The 19,742-nt window shown below is 41.7% G+C and overlaps 1 protein-coding gene across 1 annotated transcript in view; it reads right to left on the reverse strand.

The window, feature by feature from the left end:
* ERC2 (ELKS/RAB6-interacting/CAST family member 2) overlaps positions 1–17,082 on the reverse strand; it is a 391,348-nt gene extending 374,266 nt beyond the window's left edge. The window contains exon 1 of the mRNA XM_060271028.2: positions 16,614–17,082. The gene's annotated coding sequence lies outside the window, so the exon portion shown is untranslated. The remainder of the gene's footprint in view (positions 1–16,613) is intronic.
* Positions 17,083–19,742: the final 2,660 nt, after the last annotated feature.

A 19,742-nucleotide genomic window follows, 5' to 3' on the forward strand; every position in this document is an offset into this window, starting at 1 on the left:
TTCAGCTGTCTCAGGTTGAACAAATTAATTTATTCCAGTTGGCCAATAAATTTATTTCCTTGGAGCTTAAAAATGGTATCCAATGACCATTTTGCAGGTACTTCCTATAGTAATAAATTATTTTCACTTTAAATGTATTCTAATCTGGTTGATTTATTTTATAGAAGTATCAAATATACTGTGCAACAATCTCGGAGCAAACATTTCCTTTTTTATTAGCATTTTTCACTGAATGTTTAAGGAATTTTAGGATTATTTTTAGATTAAATCCTCTGGATTTTGAACAAAGATGTGTTTCATGCAGTAATGTTTACAGGTCTAATGAAGAGCAGAAAATAAGGAAGGGATAAAAAGGTGCTATTTTTTGTTGCTGTTTTGTTTAACAGCAACATCTCTACTGAAGTTCTCAACCATCAGAAAATGGTCTATTTTGGGAGAAAGCACTTTCTAAATAAGGGCTCATTTGTTTTCAAGATTTCTTCTTTATCTCATCACCTGAACTCTACTGAGAATGACATCGTGAGTTTACATTTTCCATGGTGTTTAAATTTAGAAGAAACAATTGGTTTCAACGATGACTTTCCATATCTCTGCTTTGTAACTTTTACAACCCAATCCTACACATGTCTACTCAGAAGTAACACCCATTGAATTCAATGGACTTACGCCCAGGTTTGGAAGCAATCCTAAGCATGGGAAGTCAGCGTGATGTCATTAAACCAATATAAAGTATGTCAGATCCAAACTCCATTCAAGAGCAGGGCTACTGCCAGCTAGGCCAGTCTAAGCCTGGCAGAGGGAAAGCAAGGCTTTAATAATAATAATAATAATAATAATAATAATAATTTATTATTTATACCCCGCCCATCTGGCCGGGTTCCCCCAGCCACTCTGGGCGGCTTCCAACAAAACAGAAATTCTAAAATACAGAAATCCATCAAACATTAAAATACAGAAATCCATCAAACATTAAAAGCTTCCCTAAACAGGGCTGCCTTGAGATGCCTTCTAAAGGTCTGGTAATTGTTGTTCTCTTTGACCTCTAGTGGCTTTAAAACAGAGTTTGACTTGCACTACCATTTTGGTCAGCATTAGTTCTGTCAGATTACAAGGTCACGTGACTGAACTGAAAACAGTTAATTTCAAGTGTTAAGTCCTCCTGAAACCTCCCACTCTAGAGCACCTTTTTTTTCAGGGCTTACGCTGGCATCAGATCCAACAGTCTTTACTCAGCTGGCTACTAGTCCCGGTTGAGCCAGGACGAGGAAGTTTAAACCGGTATAGCCAAGCTGCTCCAGGAACTGGCTGTCTGAGCCAGAGATGCACTGGAGCAAAATTTGCTCATTCTGGCAGATCTTGGGCTTGGATTACTCCCTAAGTGGGTATAGGACTGCACCATTAGGATATAATCCTAAATGTACCTACTCAGAAATAAATACCACTGATATTCATAGCTCTTACTCCTAAATTAACATGGGTTACTAATATACACCAATATTTAGTCATAAACAGAACAGAAAACACTGCAGCTTTTTATTGTGCAATATTTCTGTAATTTTATGGTTATATTATCATGTTAATTTACAAAACCAAGCAGAGAGAACAAATGGTAGTCAGGTTGATAAGATGAGCTACAGGATCAGTTCTGAAAGGACTACAGATATTTGAACATACTGTACTGGAAAGCAGAAGTGGAAGGAAAGAAAAACAGACTGGAGGAAAGGACTGGAATAGAAACTGATCACTGATAGGTTACAGAAAACTAGACAGCTCAACATACGAGATAAAAAACAGGGGAAAGAAAGTAGTACCAAAGCTATTACCGGTACTTCTCGAGCTTTACACAGTCTATAGAATCAGAACTAGAAGAGATCAAATGTAATCCAATCTCAGTCACAGATCACTCCCCACAGGTCCACAATCCTGGTCATAATATAGCAGTACAGAAGACAGTATGGCAACAAGCACATGTCATGTGCAAAGATGCTATTGCAAAACAGATCCAGATAACTCAAGCAGGGGAGCCAAATGAAATGCTAAACGGGAAAAGCCAAAGATTAGCAAGGTCAAACTTAACCCAGGGGGAAATTGCTCTCCGAATTCCATATCAGATATTCAAATCCCAAGTCTTTGTTGATGCCAGCTTTAATGCTAACCATGCCCTGGAGCTGCTTTCAAATCCTGGTTAAGAGAGAAATCCTGGTTAGCATGAAACCATGCTTAACACTGCTCTCTTAACTATGATCAATACCAGTGAGGAAATCACAAGTGGGGAAGGAGCACATGACCCCACAGCCCATTTCTAATCCTTAACCATGATGAAGAGATCAGGAGCTCTGTGCCAGCATTGGCCCCTAGAGATGCATAGACACATTGAACTGTGTTGCACTTTATAAATTATTTCTCAAGGACACAACCCAAAGTCCTTTATTAGAGATTTTCTCAAACACATGTATTTGTTGTATAAAACTAACTGCTTTATGCAGGCATAAGCGGTTGGTCATCTTTACAGCTCCACAGTGAGAAATAAAGAAGTAAAGAAAAACGAAAAGAAACCCCCAAGAACCTGGAAGCAACAAGAGAGAAAGGAAGACTCAACCAGAATCCTTCTGTTCTGTAACGTGCTTCTCTTTCCAACAATGTAAAGCACATCAGAATAAAGGGGGCTTCTAATAAAAGTATATTTGTTTTACCAGAAAGATGGGCTGGTTGGGCAACATCTAAGAATATTCTACAAAAGACTTTTTAAAACAGTGTGTCTTCATCATCAAATTGAAAACTGGACTGAATCCAAGTTCCTATGGATGCTCTTTTTGTCTATGCTCCTTGCTTCTAATGTACTGTTAACTCACCCTAGGATTCATCTTGTTTAAGTGATGGCTCAACATACAACTGAGAAAAGTGTTAAGCTTTCATGTCCACATAAATAGAAACGTAGGCCTGGGATCTGAAGATCGCCTCCTACATGAAGCAAAATGTTCTCTATCAACACCTGGCTAAATAGAAGGAGTAAGCAACTAAGTCACTAACTAAATTTAAATTTCTTTAATCCCTGAATATAAAACACAGTTCTGATCGTGGCAACAATACCTCAGTCACCAGAAAAGCAGCTGGTGATAGCTCATGGCATACGGAGGAATAACTATAGAAGTATGAATCTATTGTCAGTTGTGAGGACTTTGTCAAATCACTCCAGACAATGTCCGCCATGACCTCAATAAAAAGTTACCTATATCTGTGCGGAGAGAGGTCTTCTTCTTCTTCTTCTTCGGCGATCATTCGTAGCTGAGTAAGATTGTCTTCCATAAAACATGGTTTTAACAATGAGTCCTTAAGTGACTGTGGAGGCCAATCGTGGATCCACATGTCCTTCCACAGTGGGGACATTGGTTTCCGGGCGGGAGTTGATCACAGTGTGGATTTGCCAAGCGTGTCTTCCTCTTAGCACGTTTCTCCCCTTGCGTCCTGAGTTCGAGTATCTTCAAAGCTCATGACACCTTTGGTAAAGGGTGTTCTCCAGCTGGAGCGCTCGCAGGCCAGTGTATCCAACATTAGTTGGACCCAAATTAGTTATGTCCATTAATTTCAATGAGTCTACTCTGAGTAGAATTGACACCAGATACAGCCAAGAATATTTTACAGGGAAATGTCAATATTTACTGGAAAAAAATATCCATTTGCAATTCCAGATACATATTCTGAATGCTTTAAACTCAACAATACATCAGTGGATGTTGACAGTCATCTAAATGAGATTGTCAGCATTCATTTGTGTGTAGCTGAAAAGTGGCTGGCACTTACAAAATTCTTACAGGAATGTCAGTATTCACCTGTAAATGTCAACATTCACAACATTTTTGGATATTTGCTGTTAACAGAGAAAGCAGCTGATACAGACAGATGAGTGTTTCTGTTAGCATGGTGATGCAAAAAGAGTGACACTTTCATTTATTGTGGCATCAGCTTTCATAGGCTACTTCCAGAGATGCATAAAGTGGAAAGAAACACTGTTTGGTATAGAATACAATACTAACAATGTGTCCATTTAAAAAAAACTATATGGAATCACAGAACCCAGGAGGCCACTGAACACCTAGCTGGCTTCATCATGATCCCCCACTGCCCAACACACACACACACACACACACACACACACTATGAGTTGTGGGGTCATCTCACACAGGGATGTCTCTGCACAGATCTCCACATCATCTTCTCACCTTGCTATGGCCAGAGTACCTACTGGCTGTAGTAAGCTTGCTCCAACTAGGGACTGAGCATTTATATGCCCTTGTTGGGTGGGGACGAGTCTCTTTTGTTGCAGTAGGACATATTGGTGTACAATACAGCTTCTGATGCAATGGAGACAGGATATGGGTCACATCTGCTCAGAGGCCTCCACATCATGCCATTGACACATGTGAATAAAGGGGTAGATTATGCTCAAGCTGTGTAATGCATGCAGTTTTGCATTTCCATTTCAAGACTTGAAACTACCAAAGCCCATCACAGAAATTTCTTATTATTTCAAACTTTCTGCCAAGATGCCTTTAATCACTTACCACTGAATGACAAGAAAAAAACCTTTTTCCCAGATGGATAAAAACACACAAATATCTGATGCTATAGGGGGAGAACACTTGGCATATTTTAGGTAAAGGTAAAGGTAAAGGGACCCCTGACCATTAGGTCCAGTCGTGACCGACTCTGGGGTTGCGTGCTCATCTCGCATTATTGGCCGAGGGAGCCGGCATACAGCTTCCAGGTCATGTGGCCAGCATGACAAAGCCGCTTCTGACGAACCAGAGCAGCACATGGAAACACCGTTTACCTTCCCGCTGTAGCGGTCCCTATTTATCTACTTGCACTTTGGCATGCTTTCAAACTGCTAGGTTGGCCGGAGCTGGGACCGAGCACGGGAGCTCACCCCGTCACAGGGATTCGAACCGCCAACCTTCTGATCAGCAAGCCTATAGGTACTGCTGCTATTTTGTTGTGGAGAATGGCTATGTTCTGCCTCCACAGTCGGAAGCAGTAATACTTCTGAAAGGACGTGGGTGGCACTGTGGTCTAAACCTCTGAGCCTCTTGGGCTTGCCAATCAGAAGGTCGGCGGTTTGAATTCCCACAATGGAGTGAGCTCCCGTTGCTCTGTTTCCAGCTCCTGCCAACCTAGTAGTTCAAAAGCATACCAGTGTGAGTAGATAAATAGGTAGCGCTGCGGCGGGAAGGTAAACGGCGTTTCTGTGCGACTCTGGCTTCCGTCACTGTGTTCCATTGCACCAGAAGCAGTTTAGACATGCAGGCCACATGACCCGGAAAGCTGTCTGTGGACAAATGCCGACTCCCTCGGCCTAAGAGTGAGATAAGCGCTGCACCCATAGTAACCGTCTAGGGGTCCTTTACCTTTACCTTTTAATACTTTTGAATATCAGTTGCTGGAAACTGCAGCAGGAGAGAGTGATGCTGCAATTTGGTCCTGATTCTGTGCTTCCCACATGCACCTGACTGGCTACTGTGGGAACAGGATTCTGGGCTAGAAGGGCCATTGGCCTGATCCAACAGGCTATTCCTATTAAAAAATAATGGGCTCAAAGTAGGAGTTTCCCTAGCTCATAATAACTGATGTATTTGAATAAAAACTTCCTTGTCCTAAAATTCTTAATCTGTTTGGAATGCAAAACACCACAACTGCGAGCTTATGCACTGATTTTGTGCCAGAGTCATCTGCATTTATCAGAACAGGCACTTGAAGCTAGCCAGCAGCCACTGTTGACATATGCTCAGTTAAACTGTCATTGAGAGTACCTTGGCCAGGGTAATACTGTATTCTGTAAACTGAATTCCTCTTCAAAAAAAATACATTCTAGTAAAAAAATCTATTGGTCCAGGAATTCCCAGGTTCAAAATGGTACACCAGAAGAATATATACCCCACCCCTTTCCAACCATGAACCGACTCATTATGGCAGTGTGAACTCACCCAGAATATACATTCTCCCAACTCGACGGTCCCTTAGGTTCCCCACTATCACGAATGGATTTGAGTTTTAGTCCATTACTGATTCCAGACACTCATTCAAGGAAGTAACTGACACAGTTCACAGCAACTGTTTGATATTGTTTGTTATTTTGTGTGCATTTATTTTAATTACTGCAGTCCTTGTTATATGTCACTTCCTAAAGGTAAAGGGGCCCCTGACCATCAGGTCCAATCGTGTCCGACTCTGGGGTTGCGGCGCTCATCTTGCTCTATAGGCCGAGGGAGCCAGCGTTTTTCCGCAGACAGCTTCTGGGTCATGTGGCCAGCATGACAAAGCTGCGTCTGGCGAACCAGAGCAGCGCACGGAAATGCTGTTTACCTTCCCGCCGGAGCGGTCCCTATTTATCTACTTGCAATTTGATGTGCTTTCGAACTGCTAGGTGGGCAGGAGCTGGGACCAAGCAACGGGAGCTCACCCCGTTGCAGGGATTCGAACTGCCGACCTGCTGATCAGCAAGCCCTAGACTCTGTGGTTTAACCCACAGCGCCACCTGGGTCCCATTACTGCAGTCCTTGTTATATGTCACTTCCTAGTTCCTTGCTAAATGAAGCAGCTGCTCCAAATTCAATACAGGTGTTTTAGGGAGCTGTCCACTCCAGGAGTGGGGAAATGAACAGAAGTCAGGAAACAGCAGCGATTATGAGCAGAGAGAGGCATACAGGCTAGACAAATTTTTGCTAAGAAAGCTTTGTTACACAAATCTACATTCTGGATTGCTCAATATATACAAAACTGCATGTCTTTTTTATTTATTTACTTTTACAGTTAAAATGGTGCTTAATTTTATATACCAATCCGGATACAAATGACACGGCACTATTATTAGATTTATAGAGCAGCCCCTCAGCACACGTTCTCAGGGCAGCTCACGGGGCAAACAAAAAAATGCAAAATTAAATTGCAAGGTAATAATCAAACACATCAACAAAACAATGCAAAATTACAAAACAAAATTCAACTGACAATTGCTGTTTGCTGACAAGGATGTCCGTACATGGTGTGCTGCTCACAGCTATAACATCTCTAGCTGCTTTCTCATCAAGACTTAGAAAATGAATGGCTCTCAGCTCTGGACTGGAGCCCCCAAGGAACCCTGGTGGTGCAGGAATCACTGCTGATAATCCAGTAAATTATCAGTCAGTGCACTCCTCGAATTGCTGAAAGCAAACACTATTACTAAAGGTGATGTTCTACAAAGCAGACATTACAGTTCGGTCTCTATCTATCCATCTATTGCCATGCTGTCCCTGCATTATCAGCTTAGGGGTGGTTCTCATGTAACATTGAATTCCAACCTAACAGCTTCATGGTGGGGTCAGGGACAAAGAGAAGAAGAAGCTACTGGGATGCTGGTCAGTAGTTGCCTCAGTGCAAAACCAAACCTCCAGAGAATGATCCCACCTTGAAGCAATGACAGGCTTACAAGAAAACATCATCCCCAACAAAGAGCATAACAGTGTCGGGACAAAGTATAATTATTTATTCTTTTTATCAGATATATTTATATATTCCTTAATCATCGAACACATCTAAATGGTAATACACTTAGAAAGGCATGTGGCAATACTGTACTAAATTTGGCTATTTGTGTGCATTTAGCAAAGCCACAATCTAGGAGCTCCCGTGTGCATATGGAAGTTCCAAAATATACACATGGAGCTTAAGGCAAGTACTAAGGTCTTCTCCATTTGCTTCAGTTTTGGGGGAAACAACACATATAACACACGCAAATAAAACAACTGGCACGTGCCCAGAAGCAAACACACATTCAAACTTCAACTTATAGTAGTGCCAACATTTGCCTTTTAAAGCTAAACTACGATTTGGAAGAAAATCCAGTATAAAATATCATGTTATCCAACTGTGGGCGGGTTCTTTCTTTCTTTCTTTCTTTCTTTCTTTCTTTACATGTGTGGTGACATTTCGCTGGGTGCCGCCTATGGTACCAGTCAGCTGGGTATATTTGGATGATGAGCTCCGCTATTTGGTACAAAACAGGAACATATACATACCGAAATAAGATAGGCAGTGGATTGCATCAAACTAAGTTAAGACTCATAATTACTAGACCTAAGTTAGTAAGTTAGCTGAGGCTCCAATACTTTGGCCACCTCATGAGAAGAGAAGACTCCCTGGAAAAGACCCAGATGTTGGGAAAGATGGAGGGCACTAGGAGAAGGGGACGACAGAGGACGAAATGGTTGGACAGTATTCTCGAAGCTACAAACATGAGTTTGACCAAACTGTGGGAGGCAGTGGAAGACAGGAGTGCCTGGTGTGCTATGGTCCATGGGGTCACGAAGAGTCGGACATGACTAAACGACTAAACAACAACAACAACAAGTTAGTCATGCCCATTAATTTCAGTAGGCCTACTGTGAGTAAAAGTAACTGCAGATACGACCCAGAATATTTTACAGGAGAATGTCAAAGCTCACCAAAAGCAGTAATTTACATGTGAACCCTGATAATCCCAGACACATTTTGTGAAAGCCTAAAAGTGAGAAATACATCAATAGATGCTGACAGTCATCTAAATGTGACTGTCAGCATTCATTTGTGTGCAGCTGAAAAGTGGGTGGCATTTACAGAATTCTTACAGGATTTTCAGTAAAATGTCAACATTTACAACAGCTTGGGTCATCTGCTGTAACACGGACAGCAGAGTACTAGTAATGGCTATTAATTCCAATGGGTCTACTCTGAGCAGGACTAACACTGCAAACACCCCGCAGTCCCCAAGATACAGGAACAACAAATGGATATATTGGTATTAATTCACTATTGTTGCTGATTTGCTTATGGCTATCTAATTAAAACATCAAGTATATAAAAACCAGAGATCTACTTAAATTAAGTTCTTCCCAGATTTTGCATGCAACCAAGACTCAGAACTTAATTCTTTTACACACAAAGTGAGATTCTCACTTGTGAGATCAGATGTGATTTCAAGCTTTAACCAACCTTAACAATTAAAACAAAACAAAAACAATTAAGTTGCTTAGAATAGGCATTATACTCTAAAGCAAAATAATATATAGAACAGCACAGTGATCAGCAAACTACAAAGACCCAGGATTTTACCTGCAACATGGGACCCACTTTTAATTTGTTGTTGAATGTGTTCATCTTCTTTTATATTTCTCTGTCTCCTTACACCCTACTCTCTCTCTCCCATCTTTCAGCTTCTCTTATTATTTATTTATTTATTTATTTAACCCAAAACAGCAGCACCAGAAAACTAGAAAGGAGGTAATAACCTGAAGTGGAATCACCTGAGGTAGAATCACAACTAAATGTGGGCTCATCAGCTGAAGACCAATGGAACAGTACATATAGCAATAGATCTTGCAATGCCTAAATCAACCCAAGACTTTATAGGTGCATTTAAAATGGAAGTAATAAAACACTGTTCCTCGTTAAAGGATTTTAAAATCCACCCTTAAGTGAGGAATGTAACAAAGTGCATAACAAACCACAGTATAAAGTAGGGGGGGGAGTGCTGGGAGGAAATAGATGCTGCTTTTCATAGGAACAGACTGGTATTCTGGCTCAATATGCTGCTTTTGAATACTGAAGTATTGGACTTACTTTCATTCTTCCTATAGTTTTTCTTTCTTTCTTATTGAACAAAAACTGGCAGTGATCTACCCCCCCCTTTTGGGGTTCAGGTCAAAGTTGTTGAGCTTTTTTTATAAGAAGGAAAGCCCTGTTTCGTGGGGTTCATGTAAAAGTTGTTGAGCTTCTTTAGGGAAGAAACCGACGTTGAGCTTTTATTTTTTTTAGGAAGGAAAGCCCTGTTTTGTGGTTCAGGTCATTTTAGGGGTGCAGGGCAAAGATGTTGAGCTTTTTTTTTAGGGCAGCCAAAGTTTTTTAGCTTCTTTGGGGGGAGCCACTGATCTACCAGTGATCTACCACAGACGTCCAGTGATCTACCGGTAGATCACGATCTACCTGTTGCACATGCCTGGAGTATAAGAATTCATCTAGCCCATGGATAGGCAACCTAAGGCCCAATCGCCTTCTAAATCTGGCCCGCAGACGATCCAGGAATCAGCGTGTTTTTACATGAGTGGAATGTGTCATTTTATTTAAAATGCATTTCTGGGTTATTTGTGGGGCCTTCCTGGTGTTTTTACATGAGTAGAATGTGTTCTTTTATTTAAAATGCATCTCTGGGTTATTTGTGGGGCATAGGAATTCATTCATATTTTCCCCCAAAGTATAGTCCGGGGCCCCCACAAGGTCTGAGGGACACTGGACCTGTTGGCATGTCCAGGAGGGTGCCTACTCGTGAGTAAGGCCATGGCAGAAACACATACCCGACTGGCATGTTCCCTCCCTCCTGGGAGATCGTTTAGGAGCTTCTGGAGCGTTCTTCAGCCCGAACATCACAGTGACTGGTGTGATGAAGCACCAGCACACCTTCCACATCTGCAGAGGCTTGCGCAGTTGCGTAACAAACTCAGCAGCACAGCATTCTGGCTAAGCTAGTTTATTTACATATAAACAGACTGGGAGCTCTTCATCATGGCTCCCTCTCTCTAGCATCACAGGCAGTAAAGAGAAAGAACAAAGGAAACAACAGTCCCACTTAGGAAGACAGGAAGACAAACATCCTGTCTACGTCACATCCACTCCGTGGAATGAAAACACATACAGTCATATGAAACACAATAAACCTATGACTGCAGACGGGGAATGAATCTCCCAACAGGACCAGCCCCCTGCTGAAAAAGTTTGCTGACCTCACTGGGCATGGTTAAGGGGAATAAATTACTCCTTTTCAAATCAGTTTCATTCACTATCACAACTCCAACTGATGCTTTTCTTGAACCTGCAAGATCTACCTTTTCAACTTCATCTGCTGCTGTCACTACTGAAAAAAGAATCATCAAATTAGGCCTATAAAGACAAAATCAGACATTTTGGGATACAGAAGACAGACTTATTTCCCTCTTTTTTTCAAACGCAGTGATAAATAGATAATAAATTGTCATCAAGGAAGTGCTGTTTCCCCACCCAACAAACCAGTTGATAAAAAGAGAAGCAGATACAGTTTCTTAACCAAATAACTCTTAGGTCATGGTGGCACTCAGCATAGCTGGAGAAATCCACAATCCTCTAATTAAGCGTTTCATGGCCATACCGATGAAAGTAAGAGGAAGAAAGGAGAGAAGCTTTAGCAAACAAGTAAAGGCATTATTACAGATTGGAGAGGAGAGAGAAGACAGATAAAAACAAAACTGTGATGGAAGTTATGCAGCAAGTAAAGAAAAGAAACTGTAAAAAGACCAGATGTTCAGCAGGTGGGAAGGTGAAAAAAAGGCCTATGTGTCATCCACTTGAAAATCCATCACTGATACTTATGCTCTGTTTGTGAAACATAATGTGGAAACTGCTCAGTGTTTCTGGAGCCAAGACGTATCTTGGTCTTTGTAAATTGCACTTTTCTTAGCAACATCACCTCAACCTTTTCAGATGACTCCGAAGGTAAAACTCTTAGGACCCCATCTCAAACATAATGTGAGATGGAGATCCATGAGCAGTCCAGAAAATATATTTCTCACATGTCAAAGGTCAGGGTAAAGAGGTACATCTTCAGCAATCTCCAAAAACTGTAAGTTGACAGGCACACCTCTATGGGGAGGGAGTTACAAAAGTTTGCGGCTGTCACACCAAATGTCCTCTCTTAGACCACCACTGCCTGAGCTTCTGAGGGTGGCAGAACTACCAGGAGAGTCCATCTGAGAGGGTCTTTAGAGAAGGAAATGGTCTTTCAGAATTTGGGACCTAAGCTGTTTAGGACTTTAACATGAGCACTTTGAATTAATCCTGGAAACAAGCTGCCTATTTTAAAACAGGTTATGTGAGATCAAAATGGAAGCCCAGTCATTAAATTTGGTCAGTGCATTTTCTCCCAATCAAAGTTTCCAAATAATCTTCAAGGGCAGCCCCATGTAGAGTGCATTGCAACAATCCAGTCTGGAAGTTACCAAAGCATGAAGTACAGTGGTTGAGTCATTTCTATCCAAAAGAGGCCATAGCTGGTTGAACCAGCCATAGCTGAAAACAAAGCACGCCTAGCCACTGCGGCCACGAGACTCCAGTTGCTGTGCTGAAACCAGTAGCACAACTGAGCAGTGTACCTGCTCCATCCAGAGAAGTGCAACTCTGCCACCTCCCAGACCTGAGAACTAGCAAAACTTGGCATTCAGAAATTGACATTTTGGTCTAGTTGCAAGACCATTAAGCCTGGTCACATGCAGTTTGAGCACAGTCAGACAGCTGCCTCAAGCTGTTGGTTTTAGATGTCATGAAAGGGCAACAAATAGTTAGGTATTTAATGTATTTTAATTGTAAGTTTACTTCCAGGGAGAGGCACTTGTGAGATTTTGTGTTGCACCAACATTAACTTGGTTAGCTTGGAGTGATATGCACACTGACCTGAGAAATAGAAGCACCATTTACTATTCCACCCCAGGCAGCAAACTATGTCTCACTCAAACCAAGAACACAGCTTGATAATACTGAAATTAATGGATGGTATCTCCTCTGGTCACCAGTGTCAAGCAAAATACTGTCTTCTTCAGTGACTCAGCACTGTGACAACAAATTCTCTCCATTTATAGCATCCCGCCACACAAAACCACCATTATAAGTCACATGCCGATAAAGTACCTGCTAAGATAAATTACTGAGAGGATACAGCAATTTTGAATTCACAAGCATTCATCTTCTTAAGCCCTGCTGGTAGTATTGTGTGTTGCACCAAACATCATGTCTTGTTCCAATTTGTACTTAATTTCTTGGTTCTTAATCATTAAAATCAGTGCTTCGGAGAGAGGAAGAGACAGTAATCCTACTTCAATGTTCTCTAATGTGAGCAAATGATCACACAACAAAAATTTCACAAATCCTTTCACCTCCATCACTTTTCCTCCACCTTTAGAAATGCTTTTTAAAATGCTTAAGCTCAATTAATTTTCACAAATTAAATTATCTAAAACTGTGCCGGCAGACGCAATGGGATTCCCATTGAATATCACCCTGCATCTTCTCTAAGTTGGAACATATCAGCCAATGTTACAACCCTATACTCTGTGGGTGGGGTGTAACATTTCTACCTGTTTTTTGTTTACTTTTTATATTTTGCTAGCCCCAGAAAAGTTAACTTTGGTGTATTTAACTACATTAAAAACAAAAAAGATATCCAAAATGCATTAATAAACAAAACAAATCCTGCAGTAATCAAGACAAGAAGATATGTCTCTACTGCTAAAAGGTTAAACATTCCAAAGCTCAAACAGCATGTTGCACAAGGACAAGAAAACAACATTAAGGTTAATAGAAACATATTTGTGTGAACACATCCCTAGAACCACTGTAATGCTATTCCTAACAGATTCATCAGCTGTTACATAGCTGACAGTTTCAAAATGTGGAAAGAACACACTTCTTTTTGAATTACTTGGGTTTCAGCTGATCTTTGCAGCAACAGAAGGTAATTTTTCCTATGCAGCTTATAGAGCATCTAGTCATTGTGCCATTGTCACTTCTTGAGATTTTGAGAGAAGATTATTACTCTTTGCTGTTCCTTGTGCGAATACCTGCATTTTTATCTCCCAGCCTTGAAGGCTGAATTCCGTTAACCACAATCTGCAAGCCCTGAACAAAACTATGGATCCTACCTTTTATTTTATTTTTAACATAATCCATCAAACTCCACCATATGCACAAAGAGAAAACAGCTAATCAAATCTGGCATGCTGGTATCCCATTGGTTAACTCACAAGTACTAAGATACGCTTCTCAGATTATCCTAAGAGTGGTTTTTTCCCTTTCAATTATGTTTCCACTGAAATATTTGTGTTTTACAGACATTCACATTTTAAAAACAATTAAATCTAATGATCCAGAGAGTACAAACCATTCTCTCCATTTTATTTTACAAAAAAATCTAATGATCCAGTGATTTTTAATATATATACAACCTCTGCATGTTCCAATATAATATATTATGCCTCCTTCTAATTCCTTTGTATCTTTTAATGTGTGTCCATGTGTACACTTATACCACATAAATATTCACCTCAAAGCAAATATTTTGTATTCACACAAATCATTTAAGAGAAGGATATAGAATTAACAGTGGGCTCAGGATGGAATAATGAATAAAGATGACAGATGCAGCTAATGGCTATGGGGGGAAAAGGTAAGGAAAGGCTATGGATGATACCAGAAAAGCTATGCTAATGTGAATTGTGGAGCTACTTGAAGAGGGATAATTTATAAAAGATGGCAAAGTTATTTCTGAGTATAGCATGAGACTGGAGTAGAAGAAGGCAGACAGGGGAGGAGTTTTAATAAACTAGTAGAAGCAAGAAAGGATGTTAGGGGAAGTGCAGTCAGTGGCTGGACGTTTTTAAAAATGGGAATATATATGAGAAAGCCAATATGAGAAAGCCAATGAGGACAATCCAGTAGTATAGATGCAAAACTGCCAGAGCATAGATAATATTTTTAGGTTTTGATACAGAAAAGAATACTTTGGAGAGGAAAAGATAAGCACATTGATGAATCAAATAAATACTATATGACTCTACGGTTGCTCTGTTAAGGGAGATATCACTACAGAAACAAAGAGAAGGACACTGGGGAAACAAAAACTATTAATCATGTTCCGTTTGAGATGTTTGTGCATATATTGGGTTTTCCAATCAACAAGAAATTGCAGGATTTTTTAGGCAGCTGCAACAACTTGCTAAAAAATGGACCCTACCTTTTAGACTATTAACTCCTGGGCAATGCGTGCAAGAGCCCTTTGTGGTAGAATTTGGATGTGGTGTGTGTAGGGAATATCATGGTGCATTTGTCAGATTACAGCATAGTTCCAAAACAATCACCACCACATTCATTTATAAAGCATAAGCTGTACAAAAAGTGTGTATATGTGCGCGCTCTGCCTGCAAGCATAAAATCCATCTGAACATTTTCAGGAGTGGAAAGATGACAATGTCTAAATGTATCCAGGTCAGTTTCTGGCACTGTGCATCTACTGATCTTGACCTGTTGTCAGTAAGGGCCCATTACTGGGTTGCAGGCTGATTTAAGGTGTGTCACCAACAGAGGCACTACCATCAAACAAATATGTGGTAAAAGAAAAGGAAGAAATGGGTCCCTAAATGAATGATTCAGTTAAAGGTGGGTTCTGGGTCTCAAAAAGTTGAGAACTAAGGACGTAGAGAACCTGGGGGTGTGAAGGGAGAGCCAATCTGCTCCCTAGGAAGATAAAGAAGAGCAAACCAGTGGCTGTTAAACCTTTGCCACACTTGCTTATTTTTTGGAATGCATTGTAAGTCTCTCCATCACCCTTTCCATCCCTCCAAAAGAGGAAGGGCACCGCCACAAATGATCTTTCACGGAAGGTGCCTCTCCATCACCCTCTGAATCATAAAGGGCAGGGGAGTCAGTGCTGACCGAGTGGGGAGAGGCAGGGGGAATCCTCCCCCTTTCTTTCACTGCGGTGGAGAAAAGGGGAGGGAGGGGAAGCCACCAAACAAACGATTAAGTGAGACCACTGATTTAAAAAGCCAACCAGGAAACTAACCCTGACAAGAGGACTTGCCCTCCCCCTCCAGCCTCACCGATTGGCTGAGCTCACAGCCAGGAGCCCGTTCCTGTCAATGCAAGTGGCCCTGCGGCTTGTCTATCAAAACGGAAATTCGCAGCTAAGGGAGTAGATCCCCCTCCATCCATCCTAGGCTTAGCAGGTAGCCGCCTAGAAATCAATCACACACTAATAAAACGGGGAGGAGGGCTCCCCCACCACATTATATTACTACAGATACAGTATTTGCGCTACAGATATGGATACACACACGCACACTAAGGCAAGACATGTGTGCCATTCAAATCTGTGCAGGTTACATATGAGGTATCCTGATCTTGCAGCCGTCCAAAATAATCTTTCAACCCCAAAGCATACTAAAATGTGCAAAGGTCCGTATTGCCTCGGTTCATTATATAACTGCTAATATAATATCCTCCTTTCTTCCTGGGAATCCTCCTCCTTGCAAGCGCGAGGCGGGGCGAGGGGGCTTGCTGGGGAAGAAGGAAGACTCTTTCCCTTAACATTCGTTTTATAAAAACCCGACACACGTATGTCAACTATTATTACAAAGCCCGCCGTTTCCGAGTCTTACCAAGCCCGTGCAAAGAAGGCGTTGGACAGGATAGTAATTCTCCATGGATCTCGCTCTCTCACACACAAACCCGCCCTGGCAACTGCATGGCTGTTTTCTAGGAGAAATTGCAAGCGTCGGTGCTTCCGCGGGAGCGAGATGCCAGCTCGGGCAAATGTATCACCAGGCGTTTACCACAGAGCAAGGCTCTCTCTCTTTCCAAGGAAAGCCTCCCCTCCACCTTGGACTCTCTCATTTCGCGCCCGCCCCCCCCCCCGCGCCCTTGCCGACCCTTCGATGCTTTTAAACGCCCAAGGCACAAATTGTGCGCGTCCAAATGGATGCACCCAAATCCACAACGGCCATATCCCCGCTTAAGCGCCTCACCTTTCCAACCATTGCATCCGTCTCTCTCTCGCGCGCGTCCTCCTCACATGGACCTCACAGCATCCTGCCTCGCCGACAGCCCTTTGCAGCGAAGAGAGAGGCGGCGGCGAGAGGAGCCGGGGGAACAGGTACGAGGCGAGAGGAGGAGGAGGAGGAGGGACCTGCTGCAGTCGGGAGAGGCTCCCGTAGTTCCCCCAGCCGCCGCCGCCGCCGCCGCTTTCCTCCTGCCCCTCGCGCCCAGGCTCCCTTCAGCCAGCCGCCAGCCCGACTCCCTGCCTCGCCAGTCCCTGACTCAACATTCCCAGCATTCCCAAGGAGCTGCGCGCCTCGCGCTCTCCGCCGGGGGCAGCAGCGAGCTTCCTCGGAAGGGGCCGACTGCAAACCGGACCTCCAGCAGCAGCAGAAGGAAAAGCAGCAGAAGCAACTCTCAAAAAAGGCTTGCTTGCTTCTTTCGCCCCCTTTGCGCTCTGCAAGCCCGGAGATGGGAGGGGAAGGGGGGGGGGACTGACACCGCTGCCCGAGGCTTAGCGGGAGGCGCCCTACCCACTCCAGAGATACTGTACTCAGGTTCGCGCAGCCCAATTACTCGCACGCATTCAAGGCGAAAGGTGGCCAACCGAGGATGGATTAAAAATAGTGGCCAAACGAGGACGGATTAAAAATAGTGGCGCAAGGCCAGCTCACCTTGGCAGAAATAGGTGGGTGCACGTGTTTGCAAGCATACACTCAGAACGTAGCCTCCTGCTACGTTTTTATTTATACGAATGACTATTTTAATAAGGGATGCACATTTCATATAAATGTGCTAATATAATTAAACACAGGCTCCTAGGCATCCCTGTAATAAAGGTATCATCATCAGTGCTTTTTCCCCCAGGGGTATTCAAGGTATGCAGTACCCACACCTTTTCCCCTCCCAAATGTTAAAAGTGTGGCACTTACTGTAACAATTTATTGTGATCTTTTTTTCTAGAATAAGAAAGAAAAAACACTGATTATTATTATTTTAACAGAAACAGCTGATTTGCCTTAATAGTACAGAGCTATACAGAACATATTGGGGGCACCGTAATTTATTTCAGACACTTGCTCCAGAAAGTCTCCTGTGTTTTTAAACTTTTGATCCGATACCTGCCTATAGACGTAATAGCAATACCCATGCACTATCATACATATAATTTTATGTGACATCTACATGATGTCACCATCATATCATTTTCCTTCTATGGTTTCCTCATGGTTGCCTCCACTGTTCTGGTCCACAAGAAAAAAATCAACTGTTTTTTTTTTTTTGGCCGGGGGGGGGGGGGGTAAAGAATGAAACAGCCATGCAATCTCTGCAGCTGTAGATCACCTTAGTGCTATTTTTTCATCTTTCTTAAGAGGCGTGGTTTTGACATAAGCAGTGGCATACTAAGTTGGTGAGTCTACCACCACATGTCTATACTTCATTAATGCCTTTCCAGTCAATAGCGTTCTAGCTACGTATCTTTAAATGCACGTAAATGCACAACATGAGGGATGTAATCTACTAAACTAGTCTCCTCCAATAAGAGGTACAGCCACTGTATCCCTCTTTATGCATCTAGTCTAGAAGTAAAGAAACTGACTTTTTAATTGTTTTATCATACACACACACACACACTAAACATCTGTAATTATTTTGTATACATGCACTGTGGCTGAACCATCTTGCTGTGAATAGAGCTTCTATATTAATTCTGGACAAAGTAATGTTGATTTCAATCGATCAGATCATATAGTGATTTAATCTTTTCTTTTAATGTGTGTCCTTGTGTACACTTATACCACATAAATATTCACCTCAAAGCAAATATTTTGTATTCACACAAATCATTTAAGAGAAGGATATAGAATTAACAGTGGGCTCAGGATGGAATAATGAATAAAGATGACAGATGCAGCTAATGGCTATGGGGGGAAAGGTAAGGAAAGGCTATGGATGATACCAGAAAAGCTATGCTAATGTGAATTGTGGAGCTACTTGAAGAGGGATAATTTATAAAAGATGGCAAAGTTATTTCTGAGTATAGCATGAGACTGGAGTAAAAGAAGGCAGACAGGGGAGGAGTTTTAATAAACTAGTAGAAGCAAGAAAGGATGTTAGGGGAAGTGCAGTCAGTGGCTGGTTTTAAAAATGGGAATATATATATGAGAAAGCCAATACAGAGATTTAAGAACATTAATACAATCACGGTGAAATAAGAGAAAGATTTGATTCGAAAGACTTTTTGAACATATTGGAGAGGAAAGTGACAGTAGCGGGGAGAGACAGCCAACGATGAGGACAATCCAGTAGTATAGATGCAAAACTGCCAGAGCATAGATAATATTTTTAGGTTTTGATACAGAAAAGAGAAAATACAGAAAATTATACCAGGAAGTTATACAGAAAATTATATACAGAAAATTATACCAGGAAGATATGGAGGTCTCGTACACCCCAGGTAGTGTGGTTGCTGACCTTGAGCCAGACATCTTGGAGAGTGAAGTCAAATGGGCCTTAGAAAGCACTGCTAATAACAAGGCCAGTGGATGTGATGATATTCCAGCTGAACTATTTAAAATTTTAAAAGATGATGCTGTTAAGGTGCTACACCCAATATGCCAGCAAGTTTGGAAAACTCAGCAATGGCCAGAGGATTGGAGAAGATCAGTCTACATCCCAATTCTTTATGCATCTAGTCTAGAAGTAAAGAAACTGACTTTTTAATTGTTTTATCATACACACACACACACACACACACACACTAAACATCTGTAATTATTTTGTATACATGCACTGTGGCTGAACCATCTTGCTGTGAATAGAGCTTCTATATTAATTCTGGACAAAGTAATGTTGATTTCAATCGATCAGATCATATAGTGATTTAATCTTTTCAGTGCTGTAACATTTGCCGCATCCAAGCCAGCTGAATTTGTTTATGGCCATGGTATTGTTTCCAGAGTATGTTACTGATCAATATTATCGTTGTCATACAAACCTTTTCTATCTGCTCATGTGAAACACAAGAATCTGGCTCAATAGTTTTTGTGGGCATTGTCTGGCCACTTTCATTGCAAGCATTGTGCTAATATTATCAAAAGGAATTAATTCAGATATTC

This window comes from Zootoca vivipara, chromosome 2 (assembly GCF_965207765.1).
Source record: "Zootoca vivipara chromosome 2, rZooViv2.hap1.1, whole genome shotgun sequence".
NCBI lineage: Eukaryota > Metazoa > Chordata > Lepidosauria > Squamata > Lacertidae > Zootoca > Zootoca vivipara.